This window comes from Phyllostomus hastatus, unplaced genomic scaffold (assembly GCF_019186645.2).
Source record: "Phyllostomus hastatus isolate PE091 unplaced genomic scaffold, TTU_PhHast_1.1 phas_scaffold_78, whole genome shotgun sequence".
Classification (NCBI taxonomy): domain Eukaryota; kingdom Metazoa; phylum Chordata; class Mammalia; order Chiroptera; family Phyllostomidae; genus Phyllostomus; species Phyllostomus hastatus.
The window spans coordinates 104028003-104048566 of NW_025334041.1; positions in this window are offsets into that span (position 1 = coordinate 104028003).

A 20564-nucleotide genomic window follows, 5' to 3' on the forward strand; every position below is an offset into this window, starting at 1 on the left:
CCCTATAATTCGGATGTTGGAACGTTTAAAGATGTCCTGGAGGTTCCTAAGCTTCTCCTCGTTTTTTTGAATTCTTATTTCTCCATTCTTTCCTGCTTGATTGCTTTTTTTTCTTCCTTCTGGTCCACTCTATTGTTTTGAGTCCCACTTTCCTTCCCATCACTATTGGTTCTCCGTGCATCTTCCTTCATCTCTTTTATGGTAACCTGCATTTTTTCATCTAATTTGTGCCCAAAATCAACCAATTCTGTGAGCTTCCTGATCACCAGTGTTTTGAACTGTGCATCTGATACATTGGCTATCTCTTAGTCACTCAAAAGGATGAGTCCTGGGGCATTGATCTGTTCTTCTGTTTGAGACATGTCTCTCTCTCTCTCTCTCTCTCTCTCTCTCTCTCTCTCTCTCTCTCTCTCTTTTGGTCTGGTTGCTCCTGTTACGGTGAGGGGCGGAGCCTTAGGAGTTCACTGGGGCTGGGCACCCCAGTCACTAGATTGTGACGTTGTGTGTGGGGGTGGGGAACCATGGCGGTAGCTCCATTCTCCTGGGACCTCAGTCCCTTCTCTGGGATCCTGGGTTGCACGCTCTGCCCTGGTCCACAATCGCTGCCTCACTGGTCTGCCAGCTGCCACTTGCATACTCAGGGTTCACCCACTGAGATCTTGTGTGCCCCAGATGCCTTACGTGCTCCCAGTTGCCTTATGTGCCCAATTCACCCTGTTCTCCATGCACCGTGACCCGCACCAACTGCTCCTCTCCGCCTCTCCTACCGGTCTGGATGAATGGGTCTACTTCAACTTCTTGGCTGTCCAACTTCCATTCAGATAAATTCTCTATCAGTTCTGGGTGTTATTCTGCCTCTAAATTGTTGTTGTTCTAATCTTGGTTGTGCATGGAGGTATGGTGCATCCACCTATGCCTCCATCTTTGAAAGTGTTTTTATTCTACCTTCCCACTTAATTGATAAAGCGATAATATAGAATTTTAGATTAGGAATATTTTTTCCTCAGTTTCAAAGCCTTTGCTCTATTGACTTCAGGTTCTAAGTGCTGCTGTTGAGAAATCTGAAGCTGTTCTGATTTCTGCATTGTGACTAATTTTTCAGTAGAATTTCTTCTTTGTTCCCAGTGAAACTTCATAATGCTATGCCTCTGTGTGAGTCTAATTTTCATCCATGCTCTTGGGCATCCAGTAGGCCCTTACAGTCTAGAAACCCTGGGTGTTCTCTTCAATTATTCATTGCTGCTTTCTTCCCCTCTGTTATTTAGATGTTGGATCCCCTGACTAGCTCCATTCTTATCATTTTTCTCCTATTTTCCTTCAGTCTTTTTGCTCTATTTTCTGGAAAATTTTTCCAACTTTATCTTCCAAAGTTTCTATTAAGTATTTTCATTGCTGTTTTCATGCTTTCAATTTCTAAGAGCTTTTTTTTGTTTGTTTTCTGAATTTTTCATTGCGCTTAGTATGCAGACTCTTCTCATCTTCCTAAGGAATTAATATAATTTTTTAGAAGTATGTTTTATTTTTCCTGAAAGGGTTCTTCTTTCTAAGTTGCTTTTTAAAAATTTGTTTGCTTTATTTAATCTTTATCTTCTACGTTAGGATCTTTCCTCAGATGTCTTGTAATTGTTAGTTGTCTGTTCATGATTTATTTTTGTTGTTCATGATTTAAAGTGAGGGACTAATTTTGGGGGGTGTTGGGAATATTCCATGTTGTGTTAAGGGTATGATTACACAGATATGTGCATTTACCAAAATTGCTGAGGACATTTAAGATCTTTGCATTTCAATACTATGTATCAAGTATACCTCCAAAATGTTTTTAAAAGCTAAAAACAAGTGAGGATTGAAAATACAGGTAGCTCTGAGCAAGTGAGTGGGACTTACCAAGCTAGAGGTTTACCTTTGAGACATCTGGTGGAACATTTGTTGGTATAGAACCCTTCCTTCATTGGGGCTGGGCCTTCCCCAGTCCAGACATCTTGTACCTCCATAGGGAATAACCCTCAAGTTCTGCTAGGATAAAGGAGGGTTACCCAGCGGTGTGGAATGAGGAAGAAGTTCTAAGGATATAACTGCTTCACAAACATTTTTCACTTGACCCTTCTTATTTCAGCATTATACCCTTTCACCCCAGCTCCAGTATTATCTAGTATGAGTTCTTGAATCTTGAGAATTCTGCAATGTAAATTGGTTTGTTCCTCTGCTTCCTTGTTGCTACCATGCAGCTTTCAAAACATTAACTGTTCTTGCCTCTTGTTTTCCCAACCCCAGAGGGTTTATGCCTTAAAAACAAAAACCAAAAAACTTTCATTGTGTTTTTTTCTAGGGTTTCAAGAGAAAGCAAAGTTAGATATGTGTATTCAAGCAACTGTTTTAACTCAGAAGTCAGGAAATCAGAAATAAGCTTTTTAACTTTCTAGCTTCTGCAATACAGAAAGGAATTCTCTAAGGAGTTTGGAATACATGCTAAAAGTGACTCACCAAAGTGATCATAGTCCAACCCTTTGTATTTAACATCTATACATAACCTTCTAACCATACTTTAATTTCTACACAATAGAAATCTGAACATGCTTTCAGCTAACAGAGTACAATGATCCTTTGTGCAAATAAAAACATTTTGAGTATCTCTGAAGGGGAAATTAAAAAATCTTCTTCCTTGGACCTCTCTATGGATAATGTTCATTCTTCCAGTTTAGGAATAATCTCTCCTGTATATTCTATAACCTGAGAACTAAACTATAAAATTAACTACCACCAACATATCTTATATGAAATAAGAAGGGGTACTGCTTATTTATAATTATGTGTGTGTTAGGAAGAAAATCTAAGTGGCTGCTATAGTCCTTGTGTCTACAACTGGTCACAAGGCCACAGTTGGTATTTATAATTTCCTTCCTTTGTATCAGCAATTCAGTTATTTGGGATTTATATTGTCTGTTAATTCAATTAGTGGCAGGGCTAGACATTTGGGGCTGTTCAAAAGAAAATTTTAAATGGATCCTCCCTTATTTTTTTAATTTTCAAAATGCAAATTTCCAGTCTTCTGGCATTGCAAGGAGTGTTTTTGATATTACTGATTCCTATGAAAAGAGAAAAGCAAACAGGGGTTATGTGTTGCATTTTCTGTATAGATGAGAATCCCAGGTGAACATTACAGCTTCACTGGTGAGTGCTTTTAGAAAATTAAGCAATAATGGATTCATTTACCAGTGGAAGAAAGATGATCGTGCCTTGGATTGAAGCTAGCAAGTAATAAAGTTGTCCTTAGTCTTCATCCAAATTGTGAAGCTTGATGTTGTGTTCAGGAAAACCACCAGCCTCAATCCAGACATGATCATCAGGGGTAATTGCAAGCAGAATTAAGGTAGTCCTAAAAAGCAGTCTGCAAAGGGTAATACAATTTGCTTTGGTGAGTCCGTCTCCAGGATACATCCTGTCCATAACAGAATCACCATGACTCTTCAGAGGCTCTTCGGTTCTGCTCTGTCATTCAGTCTGCAGTATCAGTCTATCTGAGGAGGAATATTGGTGTTACAGCAGTGGCATTTAGTAAGAAACTTGATCCTGTACAGAAACTCTTCATGGATAAGATTAGAGAGTACAGAACTAAGCATCAGTTCTAGAGAACATGTTGATACTGGCCCAGAGTATCAGCAAAAGTTGAAGAGGGAGCTTTTTAACCTTAAGCAAATGTATGGCAAAGCAGACTGAATGCACTCCTTGACTTCAAATTGGAAGAACCCAAATTTGAAGTCATCAATAAACTCCATTTGAGAAGAAATATAAAATGTACCTGGTAATTTGCACTGGATAAGTTGTACAGACTGATCAGAATACATATACATTTCAACAACCATCAAATGTTCTTTAATTCTGATTCTAAATAAGTTATTTGGTGATGTTGTACATAAAAAAAATTTGTTTTGGTGACCTCCTCTCTCTCTCTCTCATTAGCTTCAGCTTTTTCTTCTCTTCCTGACCAACCTCTGTGAAAATATTAACTTTTTATAATATGTTAGCTGATAAAAGATTGAAATAACTCCTAAAAGATATATTTACATTTCAATAGAGTATTAATCAAAATCCAAAAAGTTTTGATATTGAAAAGAGTAGTACTTTGCTTATGGAATAGTAGATGATGAGATTCATCTGCCCCATCCCCCTCTTATTTAAACAGAAGTTTCCAATAGCCTGTAAAGCCATTCCACTAAATTGATCTGTAGTATAGACTATAATTAGTGATGGGGACAGGGTTATATCCATATCTCATGACATATGGCCCACATTCAGACCCTATTATCATTGAGCTCAAAGGTGACTTTAATAATTGATAGTTCTGTTATTATCAAGCCCAGAGTATGTGAGGAATAGTTAGCTTGATGTTTAGGACATACAGCTATAACCTGTCAACACCAGTTATATCTCAGACTATCCAACTTTCTTCCAAATTCAATAGGTGGTCACTAGGAGAATTGGCTTAGGACCTAATGATGCTGTTCCCAGGTCTCTTCTCTCTGGCAATTTCGGAATACTTGGAGCTGTTTTCACATTGGGAAATTCTTCAGTAAGTTTGAATTGAGAAACAAGTGCATTTTAGGTACGATGTGACCTATATTAACATTAGGGATTTTCTGGGGCAGAAATAGGCAAATGTTCAGTAATACCCTAGACTCCAGGGCCAAAAGAATTAATGATATAGTGTGAAAGGATTACTCTAGGTCTGATTTAGGGGAAGGGGATGGGGGAAACCTTTGGTGATCCTTGGGAGAACTGAAATACACACTGACATCTGCCCTGGGCAAGTCAAAGGATGCTTCCTACCCTTACATTCAGAATACACTAACTTGGAGTTTGTGATCTTTTGACTTTGCCTTTGTGCCATTTCTGAGAGTATGATTTATCAAACAATTGATTGAAAGGGGAAGTCTTCTGAGGGAAATAACGAAACTATTTTAGAGAACGAACTCTTTTCACAGAAACAATTGATATACTAATTGAAAACAGTTTACTTGTTCATTTTATAGGCCTAGAAGGTCCTTCCCTTGAAATGTTTTATTATCTTTAAATGTACTTACTCTAAATACTAACAATTAATTATGTTACAACTCTATGGCTGAATTTATAATTCATACTTGCTCCTGTCCCCCAACAAGCAATTCAAAAGCTCTATTTTACAAAGCAAAAGCTCTGATTTTAGACAGAAGAAAACCTTCATTCTTGCTCAGGAAGAAAGGGGCTAGTGGAGGCAATTAAAAAAAAAAACTTTGAGTAGGAAGGAAACAAATGACTTAGGTAAAGTATTTGGTTAGTCTGTCAAATAACAACCCAGAGGAAACTGTGGGGTGGGTCAGGAAAAAGGTTAACTGAAAAGACCTTCAAAGTAGATGTAAACAACCTGGTGGTAGTGAGTGTATTTGTGGGTTTGGGTTGCCCCAAACTGTGTGTTTGATGAATTTGAGAAAATGAACAGATTAAGAATTAAAAAGGCCAGTGAAATCGGTGTTTTTGAAAGCTTCTGGTCTTTTTGTAATCTTTAAACCTTGCAGATCAGGTTGGGCCCAGGGAAACTGAATATAGGCATACCTCAGAGATATTTCAAGTTTGGTTTCAGACCACCACAATAAAGCAAGTCATAATCTCTGCTAGTGATCTTTGCTTGTGGAGGAACTTGCCTTCACTTGGTAAAAAAACAAACAAAAAAACACAACAACCAACAACAAAATGCAATATCTGTGAAGTACAATACAAATGAGGTACGCCTATACAGACATCTGGAGGAGGTTTACTCTGAAACTTGTCTCTAGAATGGAGATACATTAACATCAGCCTACCTGCATATTGGGAGGTGAACCCTGTTCTACTGTAGAGATGACACCACTACTCTGTTATCTTGGTCTAAAAGAGTTTTATACTGCAATTTTTAAAAAAGTATTTGCTTTAGTTCAACTTAAAAGTATATATGTTAGCACCTTTATTTAGAGGTTTTATTAAAAGAGGTAAAGTAAAAACAAAACAGCAAAAACTCTTTTCATTGCTGGATCTGTCTAGTTGGATGCTTTGCTCATACTTCATGTGCATACAGGTGTTTAGCACCAAGCCCTGTGCCAAGGAGGCAGGGCAGAGAATAGATTAAGAAAAACCAGGTCACTTGCTTATTTGAATATTTACTCAAGAAATAAATTTAATAAATAAATTGGGGAAAGGAGAAGAACAAAAGAATTTCTTCTGCTTTTGTTCACTTTTCGGATCCAGGAGTCTCTACTGATATTTGTTATGGAAACAACTAGTAATGATAATACTGGAAATTAATTTGTGTTCATTGCATTTTAACAAATATTTAAAATGTGTGATTTTCCACTTGGGATGCTTTATTTTGGCCCTGAAATTTTATTTATACCAACCAGTTTTTTGGTTGTTCACAAATGTATCTCACCAGCTAGACTGGAGGCTCCTTGCAAGAAAATTTCCATCCTCTCAAAATCAAGATACTTTGATTTTTTTCCTTTATTCATGTGGATAAAAAAGGGGCCACATACTAAACCTGACAAGCTCAGGGGTTGCCTGCATGGTGGCGCTTACAGAGACCTAAAGTAACCACATAGGACAGTCTGAAATTAAAACTTCCTAACTAAAAGCCTGTCCCAGTAGGTAGTCATGTTCTAGGCCAGTATCTTCCTTGCAAAGGTCAGTCTTTACCTAAATTGAGCCTGTCTGTTGTCTTTTTGCATCTATGATGACATATCTTTCGAATGTCAGGATAATTTCCTTTTTCCAGACCGCTCAGGGCACAATTTCCCACCAAAGCAGGAGAAAGAATTCCTCATTTTTATTTTTTATGTTAATTGTTAACTGTTAACTATCCTATACACACCAGTGTAAAAGAAGTATGTGTCTTTTCTTCTTACTTATATCCAATCTCTGGCATTCCCCTGCTTTGCTTTCTCCCCCCTCCCCAATCTATCACTAATGGATTTTACGTGACCACCTTAAGTCTTCTCCATTGATTCAAATGTATAAAATAAGGTATAAAACTGCCACTCTCTGGAACATTTTCTCATTCTGTTGAGACTTTGCTTCCTGGCAATTGTCATCAGTTTCACTCAAATTAACTCATAAAAATTCTTATATGTTTGGTTGTTTCTTATGTCGACACCTGTAAATCAACCACAGATAGTGATATGTCAACAGTGCTTTGATGCTGGCAGTCCTAGAGGCATTGTTTTAGTATTGGAAATTGCTGGAAAGTAACCACTATCCCAAATAGCAAAACTAAGCCAGCATCTGAAATTGTCACTTAGATAGTATCCTACTCACACTAGAACCCTTGAACAATTTTCAAGGAATTATAAGGAAAATGCAGAGTAATCACATCTTCAGGTGAACATGCCAAGGTGCAGATGAATAGAAGCCTTCTTTGCTACTGCCTCACCACTGTCATTTATGGCATCTGTTTGCAGATGCCACAAACCTGGAAATCAGCACCCCCATGTGCTGTGTTATGGAAATCACTCTATTAACACTGCCTCTCTAGAACACGGAGGAAATAAATTCATTTCAAAAACAGCCCATGAATAAATACCATCAGGTATTCTTTTGACTGCCTGAATAATTTTCAACTTGGAAATAGAGACAACAGATGCCAATAGAGGAAATTACACCCAGTGTTCTGAAATTGGGATAATCAGGTCAGGCACAAATCTGAAGGGTTTGAATGGCTTTCAAGACCTCCAGCTGATGAACCTGGAGGAAGCCAGGACCATCTGGAAGCCCAGAGGAAATTCTGTCAGGTAAATAGAATGAGTAGAGTTAATTATAGCAGCAACTAGAGCTCAGACCACCTGACTTGAAGGAGCCATGCCGAATGATGCTGCATGTTTCTACCAGTGCTGGGTGAACACAGCTACGTGGCTGCTTCATTTGGAGTAACAGTAATTTGATTTTCTCCCTCTGTAGCTAGAGTTATTGTTTAAACTGCCATATTTGGTGGAGAAATGATGATGTCAGCAAGCCCTTTCAATATTTTCTTTTTTATTTCTCTTGGCTGTGAAGTCCTTGCTCCCCAGTATCACCACCTAATTATCTCAGGAAGAGCCTTATAATTGCTCCAAGGTTGGTGCTGTCACCCTTGCTGTTTTTCTGATGCGTTATGGGTCATCTAGGAGGACTTTTCATGTAACCATCCATCCCCCACATACCCCCAAGCACATGCCCACACACACACACAAAGGAACTCCAGAAATTATTGTTTCTTGCAGTGGTTTTCAAAGCAACAACAACCCCTGAAAACTTCTTAAAAATGCAGATTATTCATCCTCACCACAGGCACACTAAATCAGAAACTGAAGAAGAGCCCCAGCCATCTGTGCTTTATCACGTCCTGCAGGTGATTCTGTCTCATGGTAAGGGTTGAAAATGACTGGCCAATGTGATAAAGTGTAATCTTTCTGGGCTTGAGGGCTCTTGGTCATCTATTCTGGCCTATCAATTCAATTCTGTTGGTTTTAATAAGTACCTATTCTGTGTTAGGGATTTATAGCTGCTCTCTGGCTACCTTGAACCCTAATCTGTCAAACTTTGTACTGCACAGTAAGTTTTTTTATTTATTTACAATATTAAGAAATAAGCTGTTCCTTATATATGAAAGAAAATGCCATATGACAAAAACATATTCTTTTATATTCCAAAATGTTAAAAACTGGTAAGGATTTTACATGAAGCATTTCTGTATTAATTAACCTTTGCTAAGTAACAAATTACCCCCCAAATTAGAGGTTTTAAACAACAAACATTTATGGTCTTATAGTTTCTATTGATCAGGAATCAAGAAGCTTAGCTGCGTGCCTTGGTCTCAATCAAGGTATCTTAAACGACCCCAGTCCAGGTGTCAGCAGGGCTGTTATCTCATTCTCTTCAGATAGTCACTCATGGGTTGTTGGCAGGATTCCATTCCTTGTGGGTTGTTGGCCTGAGGGCTTCAGTTCCCCCCTGGATGTTGGCCGGAGGCCTCCCTCAGCTCTTTGCCCTGTGAACCTCTCCATCAGCAGCTCACTGCGCGGCAGCAGGTTTCCCTCAGAGCAAGCCAAGAAGAGGGAGCAAGAGAGGACAAGCAAGACAGAAGCCACTGTCTTATTGTAACCTAATCTGGAATGTGACATCCCATCATTGTTGCTGTATTCTGTTTGTTAGAATCAAGTCACTAGGTCCACCTGGCTGATTCGTAGAGTATTTGGACCTGTTCCTAAGTGTCTATGCCAAATACTTCGACTCCTAGAAAACATGATTTTTAATTCTCTGCTATTTATCCTTTACTTTTTAAAACTTCCAAAGGAATTTTGATGTAGCAGGTCTGTGGACCAGTATTTGAGAAACACCACTCTAGAGCCATGCTTCTTGAAATTTCGGTGTCTTTAAGCATTACCTGAGAACCTGGTAACAATGTGTATTTCCAGCCTTTAACCCGAGAAAGTCTGGTTCAAAAGAGTTGGGTGGTGAATTGATGGCCTCTCGAGGGCCGCTTCACATCCTCACATCTGCCTTCAGCCACTGCCATGGTGTTCAGACAGGGGACCTGGCCCTAAGTAGGTCTGCCTAGGGCCAGCCAATAGTGTGTGAGTTCTTGACTTTGTGTAGGAAAGATTTTATAGCATGAGTTCAGGTGACTATGAGAGTACGTTTATTACAACTGTGACAGTGAAACAAGGAAGTGCTTAGCATAGAAGAAGCAACAGGAGAGCCTGGGCTGGGCTGCCTTAACTCATAGGGAACACAGAGAAAAGGGACCCTTGGGGACAGGTTCAGGGGATTAGCATAGGATGAGCAGCTGCTGCCCATTAGTCTCCTGGTTGCAAGTCTTGTGAGTTACCCTTAGAGTTTAGAAGATGTGTGCCTGTGGGAGGAGAGAGGGAAGAAGAGGAAGAAAGGAATAGAGCAGACTTCTCCCCAGACAGAGAGAGCACACTGGGTCCTTTGTCTTAAGGCTTCTGTCTCTTGCAATTGGAAATCTTAGGGGAGATCTTAGGGAGGGTTTCAGCAGAATAGTCATCAGTTTTCCAGGTGTGCCCTTTCAGGGTAGGGGGGTCATTAGTCATTGCAGGTGATCCTGGTGTCGTCCACGTAGTGTTGCTGCTTTTCTGGGCCTGAAGCTAAAATAGAACTGAAGCCTAGATGTTATTTCTAGGGAGTGACCTTCTATATCTGGCTGTAAATTGCTCTGAGTCTGTTCAACTATTTTTCTCATTTTCCCTATTCCACTTGTCCCAGCTCAACAGAGACCAGTTCTATGGCTTCCACAGCTTCATGTAGGTGTGACCTTAATGGCACCTTGCACTGGTCCTGTGTACCTGTATCTCTTACTTTCTGTTCCACAGCTTCTCTCAACTCCAGGGTAAGGAATGTCTGAAGGAATCAGTTGGCACTCACCTACAACACTTTACTTGATGTACACAATGAATACTCATATTCATTATAACCAATTTTTATTTGCATAGTGAATTTGCATAGTAAACATTTTTACCAGGTTTTATAAACATATTTTGATTGCTAGAATAGGGATGATAAGGCATATCTATACTTGTGGAACTCTCCCATAATCCTACAGCCCTCTGCATTCTTGTAGGCCTAGTACCCCTTGAATTTCATTTTCTTACTTTTCCAACATGATCCCCTTAGCTATTTATTTTATCATTGGTTTTGTTTGTTTATAAGCATTTTTAAATCTTATGTGATAGAAAGAAAATAGAAAATCATTTAAGATAATGGAGTGCTTGCATATTCATTCAAACCAAGCCTGGGGTTCGATAGTGTAGGTGAGCTTTAGTAAATATAAAAAAAATAGAACTTAACTAAACAGATCCATGGAGGTAAAGGTTGGAGAAGGAAATTGATCCTTTGCATGCCAAATAGCATTTGCTGTATGAAAAGATTTATGCCAAAAAATTTTAAGCAATGATTTTCCTTGGTTAATGTTTGTTTCTGATGTTCAGAATCATATTTCATAGTGAAGTTGATACATCCTTCTGGTAGATACTGCTAGTCTTCTAACCAGCATCCATCTGAACTCTCCTCCTTATTAATATTAATATAACCCAGATTTTGTTTAGGTAGCCATGTGCCCAGCTGAAAAATTTAGGGGTGGTTAAATTTCTACTAATGAGCTGTAAGTGGGAATTGCTAGGTGAGACTTCTGGGAACACTTAGTAAAAGGAGCCATATTAAGATGTCTATTAAGTTTTACCCTTTCACCTTTGTCTTCTTTTTGCTGGCAACTTTGGAGCAGTGTGATAGGAGGAATTTCCATCTGCCATTTTGCAACCATAACACAAGCAAATGTGAGGGAGAAAGCCTATGGTAAAAATGATCAAGAGCAGCTTGCTCTGCAAGCATTGTGATGTCATACCAACTTTGGAGCAACTGGCTTTTAACTTTCTGATTTATGGAAAAAATAAACCCCTTATTCTTTAAGCCAGCAATTTTTAACCTGTGTGTCCCAAGAATTTTTAAAACATGCAATGCCTGACTATTTAATCAGGAGCGCCAACCTCTTTTCCCTTAGATTGTCAAATAAAAAAATGACAACAGCCAACACAACAATAGCCATTCAGTGTGAATGAATAAAAATTATACCTATATTTGTCAGATCTACAAAAAATACAATTTTTTGGTGTGCTGCAGGATTTTAGTAATTAATTTATGTGCACCATCAGATGAAAACGGTTGAAAATTGCTGTATTGAGCCACTGTTATTTTGTATTTCTGGTTGTTACATGCAGCCAAACCTATTTCCTAATAATGTAATATCCTAAATCCTTTTGTTTGCAATTTATAAAGATTTCCTTTCAGATTTCCTACAGTTACAGCATTTATTTCTATTTTTAAGAAGTACAAATTTATGGGAGTAAAAGGCAGAAAACTGTATTTGAACAATGATTAAAATTTTAAAAAGTACAAATTTATTCACAGCTATATCTTACATTAAACTAATTCGGTAAAAAAAAGATATAATATTACAAAAATGACCTGGTATTTTATAATTTTTAAGCTGGAGTAGATCTTAGAGATCACTTAGTTATTAAATATTTTATCACTACCTGCAAAAAATATGTATAAGCTTGTTTATTATATGTCTCCCTTATTGCATAGAGTACCACAAAGACATTGCCATGTTCTTTACTATATAGTCATCACCTACCACAAATGCCTGCCACATTATAAGCCTCTGATAAATGTTTAATCCATGAACAAAAGTAATTCTCCAATTTCTGAGAGATTATTGTTTATCCTACACCACAAATCTACTCAACAATCTGTGACCTATAAAATGATCATTTCATATGATTCAACATTAAGGTGGCAAAATGGAAATGAGAATCAAAGTCTTTGGTTATTTACCTAGTGCTCTTTCATTGCAACATACTGACTACTGGTTATGATTCATATTGCAAAAATTATTCTTCATTAAAAAATAATTTACCATAACAAAATTGAAACAGACTCATAGACACAGAAATGGGAATGGTGATTGCCAGAAGGGAAAGGGGTGGAAGGGCTGGGTAAAAGAGGTGAAGGGTTAAGAAGTACAAATTGGGGGTTACAGTACACTCATGGGGATATAAAGTACAGCACAGGGAATAGAGTGAATAAGATTGCAATAACTATGTATGGTGCAAGGTGGTCCTGGAAATATCAGAGGGGGGATATTTTGTAAAGTATATGATTTTCTAATTACTATGCTGTACACCTGAAACCAATATAAAATAATACTGAAAAAAATAATTTATCATATATTAGAGCTTGTATTCCTGTATCTTTATAATAGGGTTCAATTGATAAAAATGTCACACCCAGCCTTGTAGGAAAAAGGAAGGAAGAACATTAAAATTACTTGAGGAAGGATTTGACACTGAATATGTGTATTTACACTTAATCCTCACAGAAGTTTCATTTCACAGATGCTAAAGCCAAGCATCATTTGGGCTAAGTAGGCTTGCCTGGGTTTTCCCACCTACTAATGGTGAAAAGATTCTGAGGCTGAATGTGTCTCATTCTAAAAACCTTTCCTAGTGGACCAAATACTATTTTTCACATTATAATCTATAAGTATTGGATAAATGTAAATTGTTAAATTACCCACATCTTTCCTTTAACTGCCTTCATCAACCTCAAAAGCAGTGTTACCCATATCTAATAAAAAGCACTCTTGCCACCTTTAAAATGGATCCACATTTTTAACTGCAGACAGCTGCTTCTGGCTAGACAAATTTCAAAGTTAGAACATGAAACATTATAAGGCAAGGCATTTAAAATTTTTTCTCTGGTTCTTGTTCATGCATCAAATCTAGAATATCTTGACCACATAAGATTTGTACAGTCTATACACTTGCATTGCTTATCTAGTGGTTTAGAAAAAAGAGAAGTGTGAATTCAGAAAAGCAGCTGCTTCTAATTGGGATGATATCAGACAGTCTCAAAATAAGTTTGGTCCAAGATTGCTTATTCTCCTATGAATTGGTTGGTACTTTTTAAAACTTCCTCATTTTTGCAATGACTATGCTAAATCACCTTTCTATTTCTGTAGGATTAGACTATTGGTGGTTTTAGACCTATTTGTAAAAATAATGCCTTTTTCTAATGGAATCTTATGTGGAAAATTAATATGTAAATCAGATAAGAAAAAATGGGTGAGGGCTGAAATGGGAGCACAGAGGCTCACACCAGCAGGGCTGCAGTTTGGGCTTAGAGAGAAGGTTGCCCAGGACCTCTGCAGAACCTCCACATACGACAACCTCTAAGGTCCCTTGCAAGTCGAAAATTCTGTGAAGCAATGGCTCTGTTGGGTATGTGTTAGTTATCTTATTGCCATGAAAACCAGTTGCAGTCAACAAGGGGAGAATAACAATTACTGCTTTTCTCTGGGAACATCTGTTCTGGAAATTAGAACATTTTAGTTCTAATCCCAGCTCTACCACTATTTAAGTCTGTTACCTTGGACACTGTTTGCCTAGCTATGAAATGAGGATAAAACATTCCCTACCTAGTTTATTTTCTTGTGAGGTTAAAAATTCCCTTTGACAAACAAAATTAGAGTACAATTGTAAAGTATTAGCCCCAGGGAGCTCTAAAACAAGAGGCATGGATATCGACTTCTCATTCCAAGTCTCTACTGTACAGTTTCTGCCTTTGTTTATGATTATAATAAAATTAAAATCCTCAAATATAAGTGTGATTAATGCCTGGGCATGGGGCAGGTGTTCATTTTTATTTGTGCATGGTCACAAAATATTTCCAGAAAAAAAGTGAGAGAATTTCTTTGTTTAAAAAAAAATTTAATTTTTTACAGTTGATATGTTTTATCAAATTAAAACATGATCCTTATTAAAATACCAAAACAAAATAAAATTCCACCCTTTATACCTACAACAAATGACATTTGTTAACAAGATCTTTCAAGACCGTACGCATACATCTAAGATACAGACAGAAAAATAGTAGGTAGGTAGACAGGTAAATGTAGGTGGAATGTGAAAAAGTCAGACTGGTAGACAAAAATGGGAATTTATACTCTATATGCTGTTTTAAATCAAAATGTATGTAATAACTTCAGAATTTCATTTAATGGCATGAAGGAAATTGAAATGAAAGTAAGAACTGATGAACTGATGAAATACATGTTTCTTCACTATGAATGGTATTAGTTACTGGGGGAGGCATCCAGCAAAAAGGAAAAAAGGACTCATGGTGATAGACAACAGTGTGGTGATTGCTGGGGGGAGGGGATATAAGAGGGCTAAAAGGTAATGTAACAAAAACACAAAAAAAGGTTAAATTAAAAAAGAAAGTTATTAGTTACTAAATTTATTTTAAAAGTTATGAAAAACACTAAGAGGTTGGAATCAGTATGTGAAAGGTTTTTTTTTAAATTCCATAAGCTGCAGATCTCATGTGATACAAGAGGAGAAAATTAGCATATTTACTTTTCTACCATATTCTTTATTTTTGTGTTATCACTTACATTCTGTCCTGTAACCATAATTCCCATAGTTATTAATCTGATTTTTATATTTAAGTGAATTAAAAGTTTTTCATTAATTCCTTTACAGTGGCTTCCATATTTCCTGTTCCTATGTTATTTTGATGTGCTTCTTGCTGACAGTTTCATCATCTAGTTTTCTTCCCAAGCTTGAGAAGTCCTGTCCCTTTATATCTGAAGGACAGCTGCCTGACATAATCATTTAGAGTTTAGTTAAAAATAAAGTACCTTCCCTGCACGCCCCCCCAACACACATACGCTTAAGAGATTTTAACAAGTTGAAAGTTTATTGCTCTCTCACATAACAGAAGTCCAGAGCTGCCATGATGGATCTGTGAACTCATCAGAGACCTGCAGTCTTTCCAGCTCACTGCTCTATCATTTCTTGGAAGGCTACTTGAGTGCCAGCCATCATATCCATATTTCAGGCACCAGGACGAAGAAGAGAGTCAAGAAGGATAGGCCCCCACTCCAAGGAGACTTCTTTGCAGTAGCATACAACATTTCTTTTTAAATTTCATGAGACAAAATTTTATTACATGGCTATAGGACACAGTCTTTAGCTGATGGCAATTGTCTAGCTCAGAATCTGGGTTCTTTGTGTTAAAAAGGAAGAAGAGAATGGACATGGAGAAATAACCAGCAGTCTTTACCTGTCATATCTGGATATGGAGTTTGGGGTCATAACTTCATGCTCTCAAAGCCTGTGTAGTCGGGCACCGCTGTCTTCAAACATTTGATTATTACTGTAGAGATGTCTGAAGTCAACCTAATTTTTTCCTCTTTGTAAGCAGTCTGCCTTTTTTGCTTGGATTTTCATATGAGTAGTTCTTTATTTTTGAAGATGAGTAGTTTTGTAGTATATTACTTGGGTTCATCTTTCTGTATCAGTTTTTCCAAATATATGCTGCATCTTTTTGAGCTGAAGATTAAGGCCTTTCAAAAAATACTTCTTTTATTATATTACTAAATATTATTTCAATCAAATATCTATTTTTCAAGAAGATGAATCTGCTTTGTATAACTTCTCTATATCATTTTTATATTTCTTTTTATTTATACTATCTTTCTCTCCAGCCTGTACCTCATGTTTTAACATGCTTCTATCACGCTTTACCCTATTTTTTATTGTTTCTAATATAGCATTCATCCCTAAGATGTTTTTGTTTTCTCCCCTTATTTATTTTTTATTTTTTACTTTTATTGCTTTAAAATTTATTGAATTTATTGTGGTGACATTGGTTAATAAAATTATATGAGCTTCAAATATACAGTTCTATAATACATCTGTATTATAAATCATCTGTATATCATACTGCATGTTCACCACCCAAAGTCAAGTCCCCCACCATCATCATTTATCCCCCCTTTACCCTCTCTACCTTCCCCCACCCCTCTTTCTCTCTGGTAATCACCATACTGTTGTCTGTGTCTGTGAGGTTTTGTTTTTTTCTTTGTTCAGTCCCTTTACTTTTCTCACTCAGCCCCCCAACTGCCCCACCTTTTGACACCTGTCAGTCTGTTCTCCTTTTCTATGAATCTGTTTTTGTTTGTTAGTTTATTTTGTTCATTAGGTTCCACTTTTAAGTGAAATCATATTGTATTTATCTTTCTCTGACTGGCTTATTTCACTTGTTTCACAAAGCATAATACTCTCCAGGTCCAGCCATACTGTCACAAAGGTAAGATTTCCTTCTTTTTTACAGTCAAGTAGTATTCCATTGTGTAAATGTACCACAGCTTTTTAACCTATTCATCTACTGATAGGCACTTGAGCTGCTTCCAGATCTTGGTTATTGTAAATAACACTGCAAGGAATACGGGTGTGCATATATTCTTTCAAATTAGTGTTTAGGGTGTCTTTGGATATATTCCTACAAGTGGTATCACTGGGACATAAAGCAGCTCCTTTTTACTTTTTGAGGAAACTTCATACTATTTCCCTTAGTGGCTACACAAATCTGCATTCCCCCCAACAATGCATGAGCGCTCCCTTTTCTCCATATCCTTGCCAACACTTGTTTGTTGATTTATTGATGACAGCCATTCTGACAGTTATGAGGTGATATCTCATTGCAGTTTTAATTTGCATTTCTCTGATGATTAGTGATGTTGAGCATCTTTTCATATGTCTTTTGGTCATCTGTATGCCTTCTTTGGAGAAGTGTCTATTCAGATCCTTTGTCCATTTTTTAATTGGATTGTTTGCTTTTTGGTATTGAGTTGTTTCAGTTCTTTATAAACTTTGAATATTAACCCCTTATCAGATGTATCATTGGCAAATATGTTCTCCCATTCAGTGGGTTGTCTTTTCATTTTGTAGATGATTTCCTTTGCTGTGCAAAAACTTTTCAGTTTGATGTAGTCCCATTTGTTTCTTTTCCTCCCCTCCCCCCTTGCCTGAGGAGATATAGCAGAAAAAATATTTCTGTGAGAAATGTCTGAGATTTTGCTGACTGTTTTCTTCTAGAATTTTTATGGTTTTGAGTCTAACATTTAAGTTTGTAGTCCAGTTTGAGTTTATTCTTGTGTATGGTGTGAAAGGTGGTCTAGTTTCTTTCTTTTTTTTTGTGGGGCATGTATTGTCCAATTTTTCCCATTGTCATTTATATAATAGACTGTATTTACCCCATTGTATATTCTTGCCTCCTTTGTCAAATAACAATTGACCACAAAGGCATGGGTTTATCTCTGGGTTCTCTACTCTTTTCTATTGATCTATGTGTCTGTTTTATGCCAGTACCATGCTGTTTTGATTATAGCAGCTTGGTAGTATAGTTTGATATCAGTTAGTGTGATTCTTCCAACTTTGTTCTTTGTTCTCACGATTTCTGTAGCTATTTGGGGCCTTTCATGGTTCCATGTAAGTTTTTTGAATATTTGTTTTAGTTCTGTGAAATATGCCATTGATGTCTTGATAGGAATTGAGTTGAATCTGTACATTGCTTTGGGTAGTGTGGACATTTTAATAATGTTAATTCTTCCTGTCCATGAACACAGTATATGCTTTCTCTTATTGTATCTTCTTCAATTTCTTTCTTCAGTGTCTTATAATTTATGAGTACTGTACAGGTATTTAACATCCTTGGTTAAATTTATTCCTAAGTACTTTATTTTATGTTTTGATGCAACTATAAATGGGATAATTTTCTTAGTTTCTCTTTCAGTTGAATAAAAATGCAACTGATTTCTGGGTATTTATTTTGTATCCTTTTAGTTTACTAAATTCATTTATCAGTTCTAGTAGTTTTTTGATGGAATCTTTAGGGTTCTCTAAATACAGTATTATCTCATCTGCAAATAATTACAGTTTTACTTCTTTTTTTTTCACTTTGGATCCTTTTCTTTTTCTTGTCTTATTGCTATGGCTAGGACTTCCAGCACTATGTTGAATAACAGTGATAGCACAAACATCCCTGTCTTGTTCCTGATTATAAGGGAAACTCTTAGTTTTCAGCAGTCAAATATGCTATTGGCAGTGAGATTACGTTGAAATATTTTGCTTCTATTTCTACTATACTAAGAGCTTTTATCATAAATTGGTGCTGGATTTTATCAAATGCCTTTTTTTTTGCATCTATTGTTATAATCATATGCTTTTTACCCTTCATTTTGTTTATGTGGTATGTCATGTTTATTGATCTGCAGATATTGTACCAACCTTGCCTACCCAGAATGAATCCCACTTATCATAGTGTAAAATCTTTTAATGAATTATTGGATATGGTTTACTAATATTTTGTTGAGGATTTTAGCATCTATGTTCATGAGGGATGCTGGCCTATAATTTTCTTTCTTTGTAGTGTCTTTATCTGGTTTCAGAATTAGGATAATGCTGGCCACATCAAATGAGCTTGGGAGTCTTCCCTCCTCTTGAATTTTTTGGAATAGTTTGAGAAGGATAGATGTTAGTTCTTCTTTGAATGTTTGATAAAATTCATCTATAAAGCCATCCAGTCCAGGACTTCTGTTTTTTGGGATGTTTTTTGATTACTGCTTCAATTTCATTAGTTGTAATTAGTCTATTCAAATTTTCATTACTTCTTCTCTGTAAGTCTGCTTTTATCTTCTTCTGTTGTGTTTTTTTAAACCCCTATAATAGTCATTGAGATCTATTTTTAGAACAATCATTTCTGTTTAAGACATTTTGTTCTCATTATTTATTTATTTGTTTGTTTGATTAGTTATTCTAAAATAATGTAATAAACACCTGACAATCTAACATGAAAACTACTTTCGGCCCTGGCCAGGTAGCTCAGTTAGTTAGAACATTGTCCTGATACACCAAGGCTACAGGTTCAATCTCAGGTCAGGGGGCATAACAAGAAGCAAACAATGAATGCATAAGTAAGTGGAACAACAAATTGATGTCTCTCTCCCTCTCAAATCAATAAAATAAAAATATATTAGAAAAACAAAGCTAGTTTCTTGACAGTCATCTATATCTAAATAGTTGTTTCCTTCATTGCATCCCAATGCCTCCTGACACCCAAAGTGAGCATCATCCTGTATCTTATTTATTTGATATCTTATTTATTTTGATTTATTTGATTTCTTTTTATATTGTCTTATTGCATCAATATGTACTCCTTAAAAGTATTATATATTTAACATATAATATAAATCATACATATATTTATGTTGGTTGTTTTTAACTTTATAAGCAGGATACCATATGATATGCAAGGGACTCACTTTTTTAACTTATATTGCTGTCATATATCCATAGTATAATATGTCATTGCAGTTAATCTGTTTTAGCTGTTGTATAATATTTCATGGCCTGAATATACCACAATTTATTTATCTACATTTTGTTCATAGGCATTTGAATTATTTCCAAGTTATTGTTTTACTAAAGTATTTCAGTGAACATTCTTTTATATCTTGTTATGCAGGTCCAATAGTTTCTTTGGAGTTTATGCCTAGGAATGGAATTGTTGAGCTATAGAGTATATCCAAAACAGAATTCATTATGATACCCTCAAAACCAGCCTTCTCTCTAGCTCCGTATTTCTGTTAGTAACATCATAATCACAAGCTCCTTTGACTCCTAGTCCTTCCTGTTCCTTATATGCAATTGATTGCCAAGCCTGGAAAGTTCTTGCCTTCCCATGTTGTTATCCACCTCTTCCTTTCAAGCCTCCTTAATTCTCCCCTGTACTCCCTACTTCTAAACATAATTGTTAATAAATTCTGATCACAGTTCAGGATAGTGGAGTGAAATAGTTGTAGGTAGGGAGAATGAGCATGAGTATATTACATTGAGAAAAACACTGAGATGCTGGGCTGGAAGAAAAGAATCATAAAGAATATACTCTTCTATTATTATGTTCGGTGTGATAATTAATACACAATATTATGACATTATTCTTTGCGACTGAAAGAGTGGAGCTATTCTCCTGAAGATAGTCATTGTGCTTGAGAGGCACCTTTCAAAGAGGAAACCAGAAAGCGGTGATGGAGGGCCCTAGATATGTAGTTTGAGTAGTAGTGTTGAAACTGAAATCTCTTTCTCTCATTCCCTCTCCCTAGT